Source organism: Pinus tabuliformis, chromosome 4_2 (assembly GCF_031772625.1).
Source record: "Pinus tabuliformis cultivar Carrire ecotype Pingquan chromosome 4_2, CPIR1, whole genome shotgun sequence".
NCBI classification, from domain to species: Eukaryota; Viridiplantae; Streptophyta; class Pinopsida; order Pinales; family Pinaceae; genus Pinus; species Pinus tabuliformis.
Genome location: NC_142304.1, coordinates 6801940 through 6824549, shown reverse-complemented (window position 1 = coordinate 6824549; position 22610 = coordinate 6801940).

Below are 22610 nucleotides of genomic sequence, written 5' to 3'. Positions count from 1 at the left end.
TAAATTAACTGACACAACTTATATACTATAAATGACTGATTGACCCTACCTAAACCTACCTATGATCCCCTTGCATAGATTCAATCAATTTGTTGCAAAATTGTTCGATCCATGGAAAGCTTTCTTGTGTGCACTATTCACCTGTCCCGACAGTAAAACAACATCAATTGTGCAAGCTTGAAAACTCCTGGTTCTTTCACTTTAACAACAATGAGGGGTCCCAACCAATGCATTTGTAGCTTCTCAATAAACTTTAAGAATTTACTTTCATATAGTAAAATATTTCCTCCAACTATAAAGGAATTCCACTTGATGTTCTTGTCATGCCTTGCCTTTTGCCTCTGCTTTTCGACAGTTTGGTGGAAATATTCCATAACCTTAGCTTCATCTAGTTCCCAGAGCTCTTACAACCGCTTTAGCATTGATTCCTCCTCCATCATGTGAGTTTCCTACGCAATGAAGAGGTTGGAGATGGTAAACTTGGCAGACACTACATCCTCTCATCCATATACTAACTAGAAGGGTGTATATTTGTGTAAGCGCTTGATAATTGTATGATAAGCCCATAGTGTAGCTGGAACCTACTCATCCCAATCATCTTTGTTAGCCGAGAATATATTGGTGAGTTTCCTCTCTAATATTTTGTTTAAATATTCCACAGTACTATTTTCTTGAGGGTGATATAGGTTTCTCTTATGGTGTAGTACCATAAAGTTCTCTAGTAATGAGGTGATCGTTTCATTAATGAAATGGGTGCCATGGTCACTCATGAGTCTTCGCGGGCACCAAAATCGGGTGATGATATTCTCAAAAATGAATTTGGCGTCAGTTTCTATAGTGAAATCTTTGACTAGTGTCACTGTAGCCCATCTGGTAAGGTACTCTGTGGCGGTGATAATATATTTGGCCTGGCAGTGGAATTTTGGTGGGTTAATAGGTCCTACAAAGTCGATTTTCCATTTCTCAAAAGTCTACAGTGCCCATATTCGTTGAAAAGGTAGTTCATCATAGTGCGATGAATTTCCAACCCTTTTTCAAACATCACACCTCTTGGTGTATTCCTTTGCATTAAAAAAAACTATGAGCCACCAGAGTCCCACCTACAATAGTTTCCTTGCAGTGGCCGTCCCCCTAACATTCCCACCTGCAACCCCTGAATGACACTCCCACAATACATCATGTCTCTCATGATCAATAACACATCTTCCCAATATCTGATAAATTCCAAACTTATATAAATGTCCCATGATCAACTAGTAATCTGTAGCACAAACCACCATGTGCCTTCGTTGTTCCATTGTGTACTCCTCCGAGAATTTACTTATGGATAGAAATACTGCAAAATCCTCCAAGTATTCTGGTATGGTTTCAAATCGAAACATGTTAGCATCTGGTAGCTACTTATCTACTGATCCTCTAGTTTTTTGTAATTCTAACTGAGAAAGTTGATCGGGCACCATGTTCAGTCTACCTGGCTTGATAATTAATTCAAATGTGAACTCTTGAAACAAAAGAATCCATTTGTAAATCTTTCCTTCAAGTACAGGCTTATTCTCCAAGTATTTCAGGGCAGAATGATCGGTTAAGAATTTGAACAGACCCCCAAGGAGATAGTGCTAAAACGTTTGTAGTGAATATACCATCGCAATCACTTTGCCCTCAATCATCTTACAATTCTTTTCTGCCATGGATAATTTTCTTCTAGCAAAGTAAATGGGGTGATCAATATTTTCATCTTTGGGCTGAGTTAGGACACCCCCCAAGGCGATACCTGATGCATCGATGTGGACATGGAATCACTTGTTCCAATCTTGATAAGCTAAGATTGGTGCAATTTCTAGTTTTTCCTTCAGCACATTGAAATAAGACTCACATTCATCTGACCAAACAAACCTTTCATATTTCATCAATAGATCCTCCAACACTGCAATGACAAAATCGTAGTTGTCTATGAACCTCCTGTAATATCCCATGTGACCAAGGGTGGATCTCAGTGGTTTAATGGTTGTTGGAAGCTACATATTTAGAATCATTGTGACCTTAGCTAGATCAACATATACTCCATCTTTGTAGACTATATGGCCTGGAAGTGTCCCGAAAGGAATATTGAATATGCACATTTTCAGGTTTAGGGAAATTTGTAGTAGTTTACAATGGTCAAACATCACTTGGAGAAAATTGGAATGCTTATTTAGAAAACTATAGACAGTGCAGTCATCCATGTAAAATTCTAGAAACCTATGAGTATAATCCCTGAAAGCAACAATTACAATTCTTGAGAATATTGTTGGCGCATTCTTGAGTCCAAAAGGCATAACATGGTATGCATAGGATCCCCATTTAGTGGTGAATGTTGTTTTATTCTTGTCCTCCTATGCAATCCAGACCTGATGGTAACTAGAGAATCCATCTTTAAATGAGTATGCTTCATACCTGCCACATCGTCTATAATTTCATCATTGAACAGGGTAAGGGAGGGGTCATGAACACAAGCATTGTTCAAACTCCATAAATCAATGCATACCCAAATTTCTTCAATGTCCTTATACTATATAAAAACTGGAATGACCCACTCGACCTCATTTACCAGGAATATAAGCCCTACTGCCAAAATTTTATCTATCTCTTTCTTCACTTTCTCTTTGACTCTCATATTTAGCCTATACATTTGATGTTTCATTATCTTTTCATCAAGTTTAAGTACAATCCTCATCTCCCCTAACTCCCCCTTAATCCCCTTAAGCTCCGCAAAAGATGTAAGGAACAAACCTTTGTACTCTCTCAGGAGATCAAAGATTTCCTTGGTATTTTTCTCTTCCCAGTAATCTTCAATTGAGGCTAGCTTTGGATTCTCATCAATTTTGATGTTATGTTTCGGCAACTTCAAGGGTGGTAGATGTGGACCATTATTTACAGGCCCATATTCAACACTTTGTTCCCCCTTAGCTTCCTTGAACGTCATATGTCTCAATTCCTCGAATTCATCCTCATTTGAATCATGTTTGATCTTTCCACGAGATATGGTTTCATAGAATCTAGATTCATATAGATACTCAAGGGTGTCCTAGTCTATATATCCCTATCTCAATTATCCTACCATGAGCAGAACTATTTTAATGGATTGCAAAGTAGTCACGATTCATTCATCACTATTGGTAAAGGGAACAACTCTGATAAATTGATCTACCACGCAGTCCCAATCATTGGTTTGCCTCCTTATTTCCACCTTTATGTACCATGCCTTCAAAAATTTCCCCAGGGTATGTATAAATTGTGCACCCATAAATCCTTTGGAAGTTATTCCCTGATCTAGTTGGCCTTAAAATCTTGTAGGCATTGCCGAGCATCAAAGCTCCCCTTGTACTTCATCAATTTTGGTGGGTAGCCCTCTAAATGCCCAAATTTGACTCTCATCACATTCTTAATCTCCTGCCATTTCTTGAGATGGTTGTAGTGAGATCCCCACCACCTTGCTGGTGTCACTTTTAAGGTGACCTCTAGTAAGGGAAATTTGGGTTCTTTAGAGAAATTTGCATCAACTATATTAAGAAAATCATTAATGGAGTCCATGCCATTGAAAATAGAAAATTCTCATACCTTATTACCTAATCTAGGAGGATATTCAAAAGTACCAGTTGCATGGTGCAAAGGCTCAAAAATTCAAAGTGGAAGAATCTCTACAAACTTAGCATCAGATCGAAGTACTCGTCACCCTGATTCCAATGGTGTGAACAACACTCGAATCCGAGCTTGTATGAAGAAGTTAGAGCAAGTCAAAGTTCAAGTTTGACTTGGACAGGTGGCAGAGGAAATGACGTGGAAGAACTCTTCAGTGAATGGGGAAGCGCGAAGTGGTATGCTGCCATTGGCCCTGTAGTTTTCTAATCACAAAGGATGGAGGTATGTGGTTAAAGGGTCGGCCCCAGCAGACCCCGAAGGATGGTTGGTGGTATAAAATTGGCCCCCAAACAAAACTTGATTTTGATGCAATAATCGCATATCACAGATCACATAGTCGTGTGGTTCAGAATCTAACCTTGGACTATACTAGAGTGCGATGTAATAATCACATATCATAGATCACAAATCAGACGTGTTTTAGAATCGGCCCCCGGACCAAACGAAAGTGTGATGCCATAATCGCATATCATACATCGCATAAGACAATGGTAAGAATCGGCCCCTGAGAAAGTGCAGAGTGCGATGTGATATCGCACATCTCACATCATTGAAGTATATATCTCTTCTATATGTGTTACACCTGGCTCTAGCCAATTGTGATTTGCAGTGGTGTATTAGCGTCGAAGAATTATGGTTCTTAGTTTATAGCACTATCGGGTCCGTTAAAGCCGTCAGTTTAGGGAATTAATGAGCGGTTAAGAACATAAGTAGGAAATAGTCTGTGGATTTTTTTTTTATATTTTTACTATTTTAATAGGGTTGTACATGAACACTATTATTAATGAGTGGTTAAGAAGATAAGCAAGAAATAGTCCGTGGAACTATTTTGTATTGAAATAATTCATGAAGGAATTTTCTGACTAGAATTTATATGGACTATCTGCATAGGATAGGGAGAACATCTCTAGGTTTTCTTAGAATACTATTGTAGAGCATAGGCACCTTCTCTTATTAGGTAGCCGGAACCTTGACTCAAGTATCTAAAGGTTCCGAGAGGTACAAGAATCCCTTTTATCAAAATTGGGCGTTCGAAAAGGCGTTTCTGCATGATTTTCCGCCAGGACTTCAGTGATGCCATCTATTTCTAGAGATGAGGTCTCCATTTGTCAGTTATCTTCCAAATTGGAGGTATAAGGTGTTTATGTAAAATCTACTTGTACTTCTCTTTTCATGCCACTTAATAAATGAAGACCTCCCCACTGTTGAGCCAGGCCTAGAGACGTACTCCGAATTGGATGAACTCCATAATCAAATCTCTGCATCTTGATCTCATGCATGATTATGTTTTTACTCTTCATTTATAAGCTTATGTTTCATGGTTTTAATAAGCTCATTTACATGTAATTATGATGCATCTATAAGAAAAAAATCCTGGATCAAGTGGTATCAGAGCAAGTCTTAGTTGATGCGAGTTGCATGAGTATGCTAACCAAAAACAAGCTTCAAAGGATCTACGCTACAAAGAGGAGACATGGTAGATGTTGAAGTGCATTGGGAAGAGAAGTGGTCTTTTTCGGATTGGAAATTGCGTGCGTGAATGACCAAATGTGAAACCATGGAGGATGATAAAGAAATTCACGAAGACTTCTTGAGGATGTCCCGAATGGTGGACATCATGTATGGCGCATATGAGAAAATAAGAGAGGAGTAGAAAGGAATATCAAAGAGCGGTGCTTCATCCACATCTTTCGATGCTTATGCATCTTATTCACCACCTTCCCTCTCTTCTCATTCCTAGAATGAGGAAATTAACTAGAGGCTTCAAGGAGAGAATGCCAAATTAAAGAGGCTACTATGGGAAGATAAAGAGGAGAAACGGAGGTTGTTCTGCCAGCTACAAGTGAAGGACGAGGCTTTGGAAAAGATGCAGTGTAACTCCCGTGAGGTAAATAGCAATTCTTCATCTCCATGTATTTTTCTTGATAATGATTTCACCTCTTTTGAAGAAGATACCACAGGTATATGCTCCAAACTGTTAAAGATAATGGGGTATGAGGGGAAAGCCTTGACATTAATGGCCAGGGAATCATAAACCCCATCAATGTAGTGGACTTACCCTGACATACATGACTTGGATATGTCAGGAAAGAGGTTGGGCAATGCGCTAAAAAATATAGTGAACCATCAGTGATAGATGATGAGAATACCTCACCAATTCTTTCCAAATGGACTGTGGAGGTAAAATATGTTGATTTAGCTTTAGTTTCATCTTCACATAATATAATTTCTATTGGAAATGTGGAGATACCCATTACAGGGACAAGAATGAGACTCCTTACCTAGATGAGGTACAAAGGAGAAGGACTTGGTGTCAATGGCCAAGGCATAACTTAACCATTGGAGGTTGAGAAAAATCCTCGATTTGTAATTTTGGAGTACACTGAAGGACAGTTCTCAAAGGCTTCAGAAGCTTCTACAACATTGTTGAACCCATCGAGGAAAGAGGATGATGGGAATACATCACCATCAACCTATGGCAATATGCATTGCATAAAAAGAGCTGAGGCAAGCTCTCATTCCCATGATCATACCAGAGACTAACAGGAAAGGTATAACAAGTCCCGATATTCTAATGTTCATTTTTATAACTACCATATTGTTATTAATAAACAAAAGCCATGGCATAGAAGAACTTGTAGTTTTTGTGGATTACATAACCATGTTTTCGCTAAGTGATGAAGGAGAATAGCAGCATGAAATAGGATGAGGCATGAAAGACCCACTCCAATGTAGGAAAATAAGAAGAAGGTAAAGTAGATCTAAAGGAAGAAGACTTATTGTGGTCATTGTGACAGAGTTGGTCATCAAAGAGCCATGTGTCAGAGTCTCCATCCAAAGCAGTGCCGCAAGGACAAAGCATATGTGCACGAACTAGGTGAAACTATTGTTTGACCAGTAAATGTGCCATAGGGAGACGACCCATTCACTTTGAAGGTGAAATATGGTTTTTCTAGGTGTGGTATAATTTCATGGCCTTGTTTTCAAAATCATGTGTTGTGTGTTAAACTGTAAAAGTGATGATGTGTTTTCCATCACTTGTTGTAGCTGCAATGATATTTGGCCTTATTTTTGTAAATCATTTGTTGTAGTGATGATGTGCTTTCCATCCCTTTTTGAAGAAACAATAATGTTTGGCCTTATTTTGTAAATCATGAGTTGTAGTGATGATGTGTTTTCAATCACTTGTTGAAGAAACCATAATGTTTGGCCTTGTATTGATAGTTGGGGTATTATTTCCATTTTATGTAAACTTGACCACAAAGTATGTGTTATAAACTCGTGGCAAGTATGGGATGCTTGTCTCGTTATTGGTCATAGAGTTAAGCATGTAATTTGCAAGAGTATTGTGCTACTACTTTGCAGCGGATGTAGGTGTCGTCTCATCGCTTATGGCTCTGAAGGACAAAGGTGAAGGAGAAGGAAGGGTCAACCTGTTAGGACACTTGTGGTGCATACAATGTACACAAAAGCTAGAGATTATTTTAATGCTTTTGGAGGACCAAAATATTCTCAATGGAAATGTTTGATCTAGGAGGATCTTCAAAAGTACCAATGGCATGGTGCAAAGGCACAAAAATTCAAAGTGGAAGAATCTTTACAAACTTAACATTAGATCAAAGTTCTCATCACCTTGATTCCAACAGTGTGAACAACACAGGAATTTGATCTTGTATGTAGAAGTTAGAGCAAGTAAAAGTTCAAGTTTGACTTAGAAAAGCTGCAGAGGAAATGACCAAATGGGGAAGCACCAAGTGGAAGGCTACCATTCGCCCCACAGTTCCTTGATCGCAAAGGGAAAAGGTTTATGCTTAAAGGATTGGCCCCGATAGACCCTAGGTTGTGATTGAGATGTTGCAATCATGAATCAAAGGAGGGTCGGTGGTATACAATCGGCCCCCAGACAAAACAAAAGTGCAATGCGATAATAGCATATCACAGATTGCATAGCGGCATGGTACAGAATCGGCCCCCAAACAAGACCAAAGTGCAATGTGATAATTGCATATCATAGATCACAAAGTAGGTGTGTTTTAGAAATGGCCCCCAAACCAAACTAGAGTGCGATGCGATAATCGCATATCACACATCGCATAAGACAACGGTAGGAATCGGCCCTCGAGCACGCACAGAGTGCGATGCAATATCGCACATCGCAAATAGTTGAAGTATATATCTCTCGTATATCGTATATGTGTTACCCCTATCTCCAACCGATTGTGATTTTTGATGGTGTATCGGCACTGATGAATTATGTTTCTCCATTCATAGCATTGTCTGGTCCGTTAAAGTCGTTGGTTTAAGGAGTTAAGCATTGATTCTCTGTGTTTAAGCTGTCGAGTTACGGAATTAACAAGCGTTAACAAAATAAGAAGGAAATAGTTCATGGAACTATTTTTTTAATATTTTTACTATGTTTAATAGTGTTGTTCCTGTGCACTATTCTGGGACCAATAATCTCTTTGTATTGAAACAACCTACCTTATATGTTTATAATTTTGTTAACTTCCTGGTTCATGAAGGAATCTATCAACTAGAATTTATATGGCCTATCTGCATAGGATAGGGAGAGCAGCTACGATTTTCTCAAAATACCATTGCAAAGCAGAGGAACCTACTCCTGGTAGGTGGTCGGAACCTTGCCTCAAGTATCTAAAGGTTCCGAGAGGTTCAGGAAGCCCTTTTATCATAATTGGGCATTCATACAAGCGTTTCTGCATGATTTTTCACTAGGCTTTCAATGACGCCATTTGTTTCTAGAGTTGGGCTCTCCATTTGTCAGCGATCTTCTAGATTGGAGGTGTAAGGTGTTTATGTAAAATCTACATGTACTTCTTCTCTTTTCATGCCACTTAATAAATGAAGGCCTCCCCAGTGTTAAGCCAAGCCGAGAGACGTATTCCAAATTGGTCGAACTCCGTAATTAAATATATGTTTCTTGATCTCATGCATGATTATGTTTTTACTCTTCATTTATGAGCTTATGTTTCATGGTTGTTAATAAGCTCACTTACATGTAATTCTGATGCATCTATAAGAAAAAAATCTTGGATCAATACCAACCCAGTTCATATGATGGATCATGGTGCATGGTTGGTGTTGGTTTCATACCCTCCCTACTACTAGTCATCCCAAGAGGCCTCAGATCCAACCTCCAAGCTCTAAATGATCCTCAAGATTATCGATCCTTCTGTTGTTGGATTGATATAGTTTTCTCTTCTCCCCATTGTCAGCCAGTACAACAATTCAATTTCTTCCCTATCATTTGTCAGCTCGGTGAACCTTGGTCCTTGTTATGGGTCTAGGGGTCGGATCACTCTAACTCCATCCACTTCAAATGTCATCAACTCCTTTAGATCAATTATCATGTAATTCTCAAAGGCACATTCTATTCCAAGCAATTTCAAATAGCGGTCTTTTCCCCCTTACTGTCTATTACTTCAAATCCAGCATAAGTTTTCACCCTTGTTATGTCAACTTCTACGTCCTCCACCCTTCCAACTGGAAGCATACAATATTGATTTTCCATATGTAGTTGAATTGGCGAAAACACAAACTTCGGCCTTCTCAGAGATTCTCAAGTTTTTCTCAGTAGGATATTAACATCTAAGGCCAGATCCAACGTTGTATCATTGATCTAGAAGCACAAATCTAAGCGTCAATATGGAACTCCCTTCTTTCTCTCTTCTTGTTCCTTCTCATTCTCCTAGAGTGTCTCTTGCGTAATTTGACAAAAATGACTCCTTCTTCAGTCACTCCATCTTTAAAACATATTTAATACTTTCCCGCAATTGTTTGAGAATTTGATCATCATTCAAAATTTGCAGAAATGGCATGAACCATTATACTATGGTTCAAGCATTAGATTGTGGTAGGTTCAGACTCCTAGATTGTGAAAATACAATATGTTATCCTTCAATTCTATCGCTTAAATTTAATTTGCTAAAAGCCTCTGAAACTTCTTTGTAGTATTGATTTTCTTATTCAGAATAATATAGGCATTTTGGTGAGGTTGGTTTAATTATTCTAGGCTAATTAGTGGCTCCAATGTCAGTTTTGGTCTTCTTCCCTCCACAGGTGACTATATTGATGTTTGAGAGGGGAATTGTCTCTAGTAGCAATGGCTCATCATTGATTAAATTTTCTCCCCTTTAGTGGTTGTTCTCTTCCCATCTAGCGATAATCTCTAGACCTTCTTATGTTACATGTGTGTTAACCTTACACTGAGAGCACCAAGGTCTTTGGCGCAGTGGGCAGTCCCTTGTGGCATGACCCGCTTGATCATAGTTGTAGCAATGGACTGGACCTTTGCCTCCTATTCTTCCCCCCCAATTCCTCTACCTCCTCTTCCTCAAGGAGTCTCATTGATTTGATAGGTCAATTGATCCAATCAATTAGCTAGGGTGCTCAGTACTTTACAATAATAAGTGTGGTGAGTTGGTGAAGAACATAATTCACAAAAAGTGTTGTTTGGAACATTGGAATTCTTCTATAGAATAGGATAGATACAAGGGAGATTCACAATACTTTGATGGTGTTGTACTCTATGTTTTCGAAAATGAATGAAATTGAATGTGCCCTATTTATAAACCTTGCATCCAAATATACGAAACTCCTGTAGCTGGTAAAGATGTGGATGGCCTTGCTGGTGTAGAGGGAGTGCTCGCACCTCACAACCTTGGGCTCTACGTAACATGATGCCCCTTAACAAATCAGTTGGTACACCATACACATGATTGCATAGGTCGTGTTGGTTGCGGTCATGTGAGGTTTCTCTCCCCCCCCCCCCAGTATTCATGTGGGTATCCTGACATAGCCTCGATTTGAGTTGTTTGCTCTAGGGCGTCTTCTAGAGAATCATTTTTTTATTAAGTCTATGGTGTGTAAGTAAGGGGAAATAATGTTTTAATGAACCAATCCCCTTGATGATTTAGGTCAATCAAGTATCTTAGCTTTTCAATAGCATCCTTAAACCTCTGCATTAGCTCCTAAGAAGTTTCCCCTTCCCTCTGTTTGATTCTGCATAATTCAGACAACCCCTATTGGTTGGTATGGGGAAGCTTAAATTCTTGAAAAAACTCCCATTTGACTTCATCTACCATTCGATTATGTTGTAATGTAGACCATTTGATGAACCATATCAATTCCCTCTCCTGAGGATTGGTTTGGAATTCAATGAGCTTTGTAGTGTCTGGGGTCTGGCGAGCCCTCTATATGGCTTCACATAAGTACCAGTGTTGTTCTACATCATCATTCCATCTTCCTGAGAACTCGGGATACTGAGTAATGTTGGCATTATGATTCTGGTATGGATCTATGTTACAGGTGTTGTACTTGATGGCAACTCACTCTAGTGGAAATGTTTTGTTCAGACTCTCAAAATGTTGGAAATTAACAGGTTCACAGGTGAATGGTTCAAAAGGTGCGGACTCGCAGGCACGCCGTGCAGGAAATGCGGTCATACCCGCAGGTTACCCGTTCAGAAGGTGCGGTTCCCCAATTTACTCACTTCAAGGCAGAGAAGCGCGCTCACGTGGGGTTTCTTATGTTTGGCCCGTGGTATTCATCTCGCCGTTCTTGATCCTATGGTTTTGGCCCATGGTATAGGATCTAATTTAGCCCCGGTTTGGGTCCCTTGTATTGATTATTGATGGTTTTGTCCCATGGTGTGAATAAGGACTTGACTATAACTAGGGAAGGAGATCACTTGGCTATGGTATCTTTGCAAATTGAATATCTTAAGATCTGAAATATTGGTTTATCGGTTTAAAAAGGCTTGATCTATATAAAAGTGAAGTTAAAAGTGAATCTATGAAGTGTGATCTCTCGGGCGCATGATCAGATCTGGGCATCTGACTGTTAGTGGCTCTTCGGAGGTTTGTTAATTCAGTTCAAATCAAAGGTCCGCAGGTATTTCACGGTTCAGGTGCGGAGGACCGCAGCTCGATGAAAGGTCCAGTGCAGTGGTACGCGGTTAACATAAAGGCACAGTGCGGGGGATCGCAGTGCGATCGAAGACGCAGCGCGTAGATACAGTAGAGGTACGCGGCGTAATAGAAGGACATAACGCGGACGCATGCAGAGAGACAGAAGAAGAAGTGTGAAACAAGATCAGAGGTACGCGGCGTGATTGAAGGAAATCCTGCGGAGGTACATAGAAGTACGCGGCGCGATAGAAGGAACAGGTGCATTGGCACAGTAAATGTACGCAGAAAGGAAGTAGGTGATTTGCGGTGATACGCAGTGAAGCAGAAGTCGCTGTACGTGGATACGCAGGGAAACAGAAGGCAGGGTGCGGAGTCACGCAGTCCAGATAAGGAAAAACTGCTGATCTATCTTAAAATTTTTGTTGGTTATCTTTTATCTATTGCTACAGAGTTCTGGGTTTATATTTCTAGTACTATCTTTCTGTTTACAGCATTCTGAGAAGTTGGGTGATTCTTGGTTGATTGTATAAGGAGTTTGGATAATTTGCATGTACTTGATGATTATTTGATATTCTTGGATCCAGTTTGAAAATTTATGAAAAGTGGTCCTTGAAAGAAAAGAAATAAGGGGTTGTAGCTCCCTTCCAAGAGAGACTGGAAAACGAGAGAGAGTTGTAGCTCTCTACAGGTTGTAGCCTGCGTACTGGTAAAGGACTGCACTAGTACAAAATCATTGTAAAAGGAGTTTCTAATTGAAAGAAGATAGAGACATATTGCAGCAGGTGGTTTTCACCCACATTGGGTTTCCACCTTATATCTGGTGTTCTTTGGTGTGACTATCTGTTTTTTCTTGTTCATGCTCATTATTTTATGATATTGACATACAAAGTAATGATCAATATTTGAAGAATTATTCAAAATATAAATAAGGAAGATATATTGAAAAGAATTTAATAATACTGATTCACCCCCCTTCTCAGTATTATTTCCAACAATTGGTATCATAGTCAGTCCTTCAGAGAAGCTTGACCGCTTGAAGGAAGATCATTCATCATGAGCAACTACGAGAGGGAAGCATCAATCAGGCCACCAATTTTTGATGGGACAAACTTCAATTATTGGAAGGTAAGAGTTACTGCCTATCTTCAATCTCTTGGTACAGAAGTTTGGGATATCATAGATACAGGCTACACTTTTCCTTCAGCTACTCCTACAGATCCGGCTGAGAAGAAGAAATATGAAACAAATGCTAAAGCAATCAATACTCTGCTGGGCTACTTATCTCAAACAGAATTCATGAAGGTTATGCAATATAAATCTGCAAAAGAAATATGGGACAAGATTGTCTTGAGCTACGAAGGAGATGAACAGGTAAAGCGTGCTAAACTTCAAACCCTCAGGATTCAGTATGAGAATCTCAAAATGTATAATGATGAAAGTGTTGCTAACTATTTCCTTCGGGTAGACGAGATTGTTAATTACATGAAAAACTTGGGTGAAGAAATAAAAGAGGCTATTGTGGTTGAAAAAGTTCTAAGATCATTGTTCCCCAAGTTTGAATCTAAGGTGTCTGCCATAGAAGAAAAGGAAAATCTACGAACTCTTACTATGTCTCAACTACACGGAATTCTAACTGCTTATGAAATGAGAAAAGGAGGACCATCAGACAGGAGAGAAGCTGCTTTTAAGGCTTCAGGAAAAGGAGACTACTATGAATCAAGTCACGTGCCAGAAGAAGAAGAAGAATCAAATTTTGTCAGAAATCTTCAACGGGGTACTGGAAGGTTCAGAGGTAAGTTACCTTTTAAATGTTTTGCTTGTGGAAGAGTAGGTCATTATGCTGCGAAATGTCCTCATAAGGATAAGATTGACAAAGGAAAGGAACCTGCTAGATGGAACAAGAAACAGAATGCAAATAAGAAAAGCTACTACACTCATGAAGACAGTGATGGTTTATCAAATAGTGATGAAGATGAATGAGGTAATGACTATAAACTTTTAATGGCATTTGAAGATGATGATTACATGGATGCTATAGATGTGGATAGTTTTTATGAAGAGATTTCTAGACTCAAGACATGTATAGAAGAAAAGAATATGATCATTGATACTCTACAATTTCAAATTGATGAAAAAGAAAAATATCTTGAAAAGTTAGAAGGTGAAATTGTTGGCCTTAGAAAAGAAATTGAGAAAACAAAGGCTATTAATCTTAAGTTTGTCAAAGGATATGAAACTCTGGATGAGATCATCAATGTACAACGTTCTCTGCTAAACAAGACAGGTCTGGGGTATAATGGAGAAACATCTCAAGCATCCACCTCAAAGAGTTATCTTGATGCAGCAAGAAGAAATGAGCAAAAGCACAATGGAGATCACCAGGTAAAGCAGGGACGAATTACATCAAGAATGAACAAAGACTATCAGGTAAACCAGGGGCAATCTGTCTTAAGGGTGAACAAAAGCTACAACCAGCCACAGGTAAAATCTTCTCAATTTGCTTCAAGAATGGATGACAATAGAAATTACAATCATTTGGCTGGTAGATTTGATAATCGCAGAAGTTTCTTCAATGGGCAATGTTTCTCTTGCCATAACTTTGGTCACAAAGCAGCTCAATGTGTTGCATATAAAATAATCATGACTAGAGAAGCTCAAAAACAAAGAAGTATGACCGGGATTACAAAAAGGACCTATAAAAACTTTTCGGCTCTTGAAAATGAAGTTGAATGTTCTATTTGCAATAACTTTGGTCATGAAGATTCTGAATGCAGGAGCAGATTTCAACAGACAAACGAACAAGCCTCAAGCACCAGAACATGGAGAATAAAGGAACCACAAACAGAAAGATGTGGGATAGCATTTTATGCAGAGGGACAGGAAAATCTATGGTACATCGACAGTGGATGTTCGAAGCATATGACAGGTGATAAAGAAAAACTTGAATCATATTCTGCTTTAGAAAAGGGAAAGAAAGTTTCTTTTGGAAATGATACTCCTGCAGCTATAAAAGGAAAAGGGACGGCTCAGTTAAAGGAAAAGGTCAAAGCTGAAAATGTTTTGTATGTTGATGGATTGAAGCATAATCTTCTGAGTGTCAGCCAGATGTGTGATCAAGGAACCGAGGTAATATTTAGATCAAATGGATGTCGTGTTCGTGATCTTAATACAGGTGAAACAGTGATCAAGGGTAGAAGAACTCCAAATAATCTATACATATTTGAAGAAGGACAACAACAATGTTATTTGAGCAAGGATGATGAACATTGGATATGGCACCGGAGGTTGGGGCATCTAAGCTTTTCACAAATAAGGAAAGCATGCAAATATTAGGTTGTTTGTGGCCTTCCAGATATCAAAATTCCAGACAACACCATATGTAAATCTTGTCAGTTTGGAAAGAAAACCAGAACTAACTTTCCAGAGAAGGAAGGATCAGCTAGCATGCCTCTTGAGCTAGTCCATACAGATGTATGTGGTCCATTTAGGAAAAGGACACCTCAAGGAGAAGAATACTTGATATTATTCATTGATGATTTCTCCAGGTTCGTTTGGTTAGGACTTATGAAGCACAAAGACGAAGCATTCGAAAAATTCAAATCCTTCAAAGCCTTGGTTGAAAATGAATCAGGTTACAAAATTAAGTGCCTCAGGTCCGACAGAGGTGGGGATTTTACATCAAATGAATTTTTCGATTTCTGTGAAGAACATGGGATAAGAATAAAATTCTCTACAGCTAGAACTCCTCAGCAAAATGGAGTGGTGGAAAGGATGAACAGAACAGTCCAACAAATGGCTCGTGCTATGCTTGATGAGTCTGGAACTCCCGCAACTTTCTAGGGTGAAGCTGCATATGCTGCGGTTGTTATTCTCAACAAAACAAATGTCCGAGTGAACAGCACTCAAACTCCTCATGAGCTCTGGTATGGTGAGACTCCTTCGGTAAAGCACTTCAAAATCTTTGGGAGCAAATGTTATATTAAGAATACTGATGAGCAACTTGGCAAACTTGAACCTAGAGCAGATGAAGGCATTCTTCTTGGTTATTCTCCACACAGCAAAGCATATAAGTGCTACAATAAAAGACTTGGAATAATTGTTGATAGCATTGATGTAGTGGTTGATGAAAAGGGATACATTCCTAGGCAAGTAAATCATGAAAATATCGAAGAAGATGAAGACTACCCTCAAAGACAGAATGATGAAGAAGAAGAATATAAAGAAGCACCAGAGGAACAGATAAGGATAGAAGAAAAGACTCCATCCAGGTATGTTCAGAAGAATCATCCAGAATCTCAGATTTTGGGGCAGAAAGAAGCAGGTGTACAAACAAGAAGAACAATTGCAGAAGCTTCAAGCTATTTGGCATTACTCTCTTCCACTAAACCACAAAATGTGAAAGAAGCATGCAAAGATGAATGTTGGGTCAAAGAAATGGATGAAGAACTTGAGCAGATCGAAAAGAACAACACGTGGGAGTTGGTTCCTAGACCAAAGGATAACAATGTTATAGGGACAAAATGGGTCTTCAAAAATAAGTTGAATGAAAATGGGGAAGTAATTAGAAACAAGGCCAGACTTGTTTGTAAAGGGTATGCGCAGCAAGAAGGAATAGATTTTGAAGAAACTTTTGCTCCTGTTGCAAGACTTGAGGCCATCCGAATGTTCCTTGCTCTCTCAAGCTTTCAAAAGTTCAAAGTATTTCAAATGGACATGAAATCAACCTTTCTGAATGGAGACTTAGAAGAAGAAGTATACATTGAGCAGCCAGATGGTTTCATTCTTGGAAATGATCCAAATCTTGTATGCAGACTGAAAAAGGCTCTCTATGGTCTTAAACAAGCTCCAAGGGCTTGGTACTATCGTTTGGACAAATATCTTCATCAACAAGGTTTTTCAAAAGGATCAGCAGATAGCAATCTTTATATAAAAGTTGAAAATGACAAATTGCTAATACTTGTTGTGTATGTAGATGACATTATCTTTGGAAACAATGAAGAATCTATGAGTCAAATCTTTGCCTTGGTGATGCAGAAAGAATTCGAAATGTCCTTGCTTGGAGAATTGACATATTTTCTTGGCTTGCAAATCCAACAAAAGGAAGGAGGGATCTTCTTGTCGAAAACCAAGTATCTCAAGCAGATTTTGAAGAAATATGGCATGGAAGATGCAAAACCAGTATGTACACCCATGGTCACAGGATGTAGCCTCAGTGCAAATGATGAATCAGCAGCAGTACATCAACCAACCTACAGATCTATGATTGGAAGTCTACTTTATTTGACAGGTACCCGACCAGACATCATGCATGCAGTGGGAATAGTTGGAAGATTTCAGGCAAATCCAAAGGAAACTCATCTTCAGGCAGTGAAGAGAATCTTCAAATATCTTCAAGGGACTCAAAATTATGGCTTATGGTATCCTAGAGATACAGATCTCACACTTCATGCTTATACAGATGCAGATTGGGCCGGAAGCGTGGATGACAGGAAGAGCACAAGTGGTGGTGCATTCTTTATGGGTTCCAGATTAGTATCTTGGTTCAGCAAGAAACAGAGTTCGATTGCCTTGTCTACAGCTGAAGAGGAATATGTTGCTGCTGCATCTTGCTACACTCAACTCCTTTGGATGATGCAGACCTTGCAGGATTTTCAAATCACTTATACACCACCTATCTCCATCTTATGTGATAATACAAGTGCAATCAGCATTTCAAAGAACCCAGTCATGCATTCAAAGACCAAGCACATACCGATCAAGTATCATTTTCTCCGGGAACAAGTGCTTGAACAAAAGGTCAAGTTGGAATATGTTCCTTCTAAGGAACAGGTTGCTGATATACTCACCAAACCATTGCCTAGGGAGACCTTTGAATACCTCAGGCAAAAGCTGGGGGTTGTTGATGCATCATCTTGTTATTGAATCTCTTCTGATGGTTGGTTGTACACAAGGTTCATCTGGGGTATATGTGTACATGTGCTAGGTTGCAGATTGGTCGAAGATCGAATGGAGCATATAATGCATTGTTGGCATTATGGAGGAAGTGCAGAAGGAGATCATGGATGCTGGTCTGAATATTGCTGCAATATGTCTGTATCTCTTTCATGGTCATTTATGGTGTTTGGTGGATTATGGTTCTTCTTTACAGATCTGGCTTATAGTCAGGGGGAGCATGTTCTTAGGGGGAGCATAACCCTTTGCCCTTGATGTCAAAGGGGGAGAATGTCATTGAGGATCTTGAGATTGCCATCAAGTCCAAAGGGGGAGATTGTTGGCATTATGATTCTGGTATGGCTCTATGTTACAGGTGTTGTACTTGATGGCAACTCACTCTAGTGGAAATGTTCTGTTCAGGCTCTCAAAATGTTGGAAATTAAGAGGTTCACTGGTGAATGGTTCAAAAGGTGCGGACCCGTAGGCACGTCGTGCAGGAAATGCGGTCATACCCGCAGGTTACCCGTTCAGAAGGTGCAGTCCCCCAATTCACTCACTTCAAGGCAGAGAAGCGCGCTCACGTGGGGTTTCTTATGTTTTTCCCGTGGTATTCGGCCCGCCATTCTTGATCCTATGGTTTTGGCCCATGTTATAGGATCTAATTTAGCCCCGGTTTGGATCCCTTGTATTGGTTATTGATGGTTTTGTCCCATGGTGTGAATAAGGACTTGACTATAAATAGGGAAGGAGATCACTTGGCTATGGTATCTTTGCAAATTGAATATCTTAAGATCTAAAATATTGGTTTATCGGTTTAAAAAGGCTTGATCTATATAAAAGTGAAGTTAAAAGTGAATCTATGAAGTGTGATCTCTCGGGTGCATGATCAAATCTGGGCATCTGACTGTTAGTGGCTCTTCGGAGGTTTGTTAATTCGGTTCAAATCAAAGGTCCGCAGGTATTTCATAGTTCAGGTGCGGAGGACCGCAGCTCGGTGAAAGGTCCAGTGCGGTGGTACGCGGTTAACAGAAAGGCACAGTGCGGGGGATCGCAGTGCGATCGAAGACGCAGTGCGTAGATACAGTAGAGGTACGCGGCGTAACAGAAGGCCACAGCGCGGACGCACGCAGAGAGACAGAAGAAGAAGTGCGGAACAAGATCAGAGGTACGCGGCGCGATAGAAGGAAAGCCTGCGGAGGTACATAGAAGTACGCGGCGCGATAGAAGGAACAGGTGCGTTGGCACAGTAAATGTACGCAGAAAGGCAGTAGGTGATTTGCGGTGATACGCAGTGAAGCAGAAGTCGCTCTGCGTGGATACGCAGGGAAACAGAAGGCGGGGTGCGGAGTCACGCAGTCCAGATAAGGAAAAACTGCGGATCTATCTTAAAACTTTTGTTGGTTATCTTTTATCTATTGCTACAGAGTTCTGGGTTTATATTTCTGGTACTATCTTTCTGTTTACAGCATTCTGAGAAGTTGGGTGATTCTTGGTTGATTGTATAAGGAGTTTGGATAATTTGCATGTACTTGATTATTATTTGATATTCTTGGATCCAGTTTGAAAATTTATGAAAAGTGGTCCTTGAAAGAAAAGAAGTAGGGTTTTGTAGCTCCCTTCCAGGAGAGACTGGAAAACGAGAGAGAGTTGTAGCTCTCTGCAGGTTGTAGCTTGCGTACTGGTAAAGGACTGCACTAGTACAAAATCATTGTAAAAGGATTTTCTAATTGAAAGAAGATAGAGACATATTGCAGCAGGTGGTTTTCACCCACATTGGGTTTCCACCTTATATCTGGTGTTCTTTGGTGTGACTATCTATTTTTTCTTGTTCATGTTCATTATTTTATGATACTGACATACAAAGTAATGATCAATATTTGAAGAATTATTCAAAATATAAATAAGGAAAATATATTGAAAAGAATTTAATAATACTGATTCACCCCCCCCCTCAGTATTATTTCCAACAAGTAAAGGATCCCGCCATGCTTGATTGAATTTGTGGGGGAAGTATAAACCTCTGAGAACCTGGTTGTGAAGAACCTTGGAGAGCTGTACAATTATTACTATTTTTATTGCTACTATTACCAGCCTTGTAGGTAGTGTGCACACTATGAACCTTTATGACTCTAATTAACTTAGACAAAAATTGATCACAGGTGTGATAAAGTACCAGGGGAAGGTTGGAGAAAATACTACTTGAGCTGCAGGGAGGAAAATCATTACTCATGGGGGACACATCATTCTCAGTAAACAATCCTCTCATGGTGAAGTCCATGTCATAATCCAGACCTTCCTTGGGGCCTATGAATCCCATTCCATCTGGCGTTCCCATATCTATTGGTGGGGTCGAGGCCCTATCAATTCTTTAACTCACTATTGCTATAGCTGTCTTTACTCCTCCTGATGGGCCAACCTCCATTCTATCTTTATTCCCATAGCTCCACAGATTTAGTTGACTTCATTCTCTTTCTCCCTCTCTTGAATTTCCTAACACTGCTCTTGATTGGTGTATCTCTTTCTACCTTATATCGATCTCCCATAGAGCTTTCTCCCACCATTTTTCAGTTATCTGAACTCTCCTTTGTGCCCTCAAGTCTCTTTCCCTCCAGAGGTCATTCGCATCTATTTCCTTAATAGTTTCATATCTCTCCACTAGGTAGCATCCATCCCTTTAGGTCCTTACCCAAATACCAGGCTTTTAAGATACCATGGGTGGGTTCTAGAACACCAACAAGTTTTCTTCCACCATCACAAGCTTAACCCTTAATAGGATTTCCCTTAGTAGTCTTCCCTACAACCCCAAATTGAACACAACCTCACCTTAGAGAAGCACTGATGACCCTTTGTAGCAAACTAAATAATGTATCCCTCTAATGTGATCTACACCCAGAAATCTACAGCTCATATCGAATCCATGTCAAGATGATGTAGCTCAACAAGATCTGGTTGAGTCTTGGTATGACGAGAATAGTTTTGTTTACTGGTCTTTCTTTTTACTTGTAATCTCTACAACCAATTGTAAATCTCCTCTGGTAAATTGCACCAGAAGATCTCGTATTGATCACTTTCAGGTTTCGTGTACAAGACTTCTTCCTTCAGCTTCTCCACACTTCATCGGCGGATTTGAGCTTGTTGAGAGGCGAACCATTCTACTTCTTCATACAACCAATCTTGTAGTTCCTTCTTAAAGATCCTTGACACCATATTCCAAGCTCCTTTGAAAATTTTCAAGTCTCGACAATGGAACCATTTGTTAGCGGAAAAATAATGGATGCTTTGAGACCCTGGGTTCGATCATAGGGCCAACAAAGGCTCCATCGCATTCTAGCACAATGTCGAAATTTTCACCTTATTTAAGATGAAAAGGGTGTCTCACCCGAGGCGTGTCGTGACCTTAGTTAGTTAAGGGGTTGGAATCCGATGTAGGAATGAACCACATGGAGGTTATCAATAACCAATAAAGTTTGAAATATAATAGTTAGAGACCCAACCATAACAAATAAAGTGCACATAGAGAGGTAATATCACAAAGGTACAAGCAAATTAAAATTTTGAAAAAGACACATAATACCATACACAAAGTTACACATATATCCCTGTAATATCTTCTTTTATTAAATCCTACAACATTACAACATTTCATTTGGCTCGAAGGCCTCATATAAATAATAGTAAACTAACATGATAGAGAAATATAGAAACAAGATAATAAGGAACAGAGTGGGCTCGAATGGCTCCAAAACAGCATTTCAGTATACTCTGTCTCCCCCTTCTTGACTTTCCCCTCGGCCTTCTTAAACCCTATGCTTGCTTGGACTACTACTTCTCCCTTGGATGCTCTACATTTTTCCTCTTTCGACTGCCTTTATTTCTCAATTGCACCTGCTTCGTCAATTTCTAGTGTTCCTCTCAGCTTAGTTTTGATTGCCTAAGTCTTGGTTTATATGACCTTCCTTCTACAACTGCCAATCTTTGGCAGGTCCTTTCTTCTTCTCCAGTTTTGTTCTCCATGACTTACCAATAGTTACCTCTAGTCAAAATGTGGTCAACCTCCGTAATGTATCATAAGCAAAAAATGAAGGACCCAACAACCCTCTTCCCATATTTCTCTATTTGCATAAATTTCAATATCTAGTCTTGGTGAATGTATATATGGATTATAACCCTATAGAACTCTAATATATGAAATATTAGCAATTATATCATAAGGCCAGCTCTATCCCTTTGTAAACTTCATTTGTTGCAACAACAATTTAACTTCTTTATCAGTTGCCTTGATGCTCACAACAAAAGGTCCTATCTATGCCTTGAGCTTGAAAAGAGCCTCTTTATTTCTTGTAAAAAAGTGTATTTGATCTATGTTCAAACTTTGTCTAATGAATTCAAGTGAAAAAAAATTGATTGGGAGAAATACTGGTAAATGATATGGAGGAAGTTCACATCCATATAGATTTTCTTGTAGATTCACAAGCTCATTCAATGTACTAAAGCAAGAGACAAAAATCTACTTCTACTCTTTACAGTGGAAGCACATAAAGATCGAGCAAAAAAAAAACGACAAGAGGAAGAGAATCAAATACTCATAACACAATAAATATCTGGGGAAAGCCACAACTCAAAACCCCATTATCTGTATTGCATATATCAGAAAATCAAGATGAGATTACAATGCTTGTTCTCACAAGAACAATCCCAGCACTCAGAAAAATCAATATCCAACTCACAAGAAAATTCTTGGCCAACAGTTAGCCAATTTAGTGGCTCTCCAAGTCCCTGTTTCCTTCTGCAACTCCTATGGCTGATTAGCCCATCTTAAAGGGAAATCTATGCATCTAAAATTGTGCAATCCCTTCTAGGTTCAGTTCCTGATTACATGCACCATATGTACAACTCAGAAAATTATACAACAAATAGTACGTTATCCCTGCGCTCTAGTCTCAACTTGGTCTTTCTCAGAATTTCCATGCAATGTGAGTTTTTGATGAGGAAATCTTTAGTTAACTGGAGTAGCACTATTTAATGCATTAGTGCACCAACTGACTATTAATTCACTATTAGTTCCTCAAA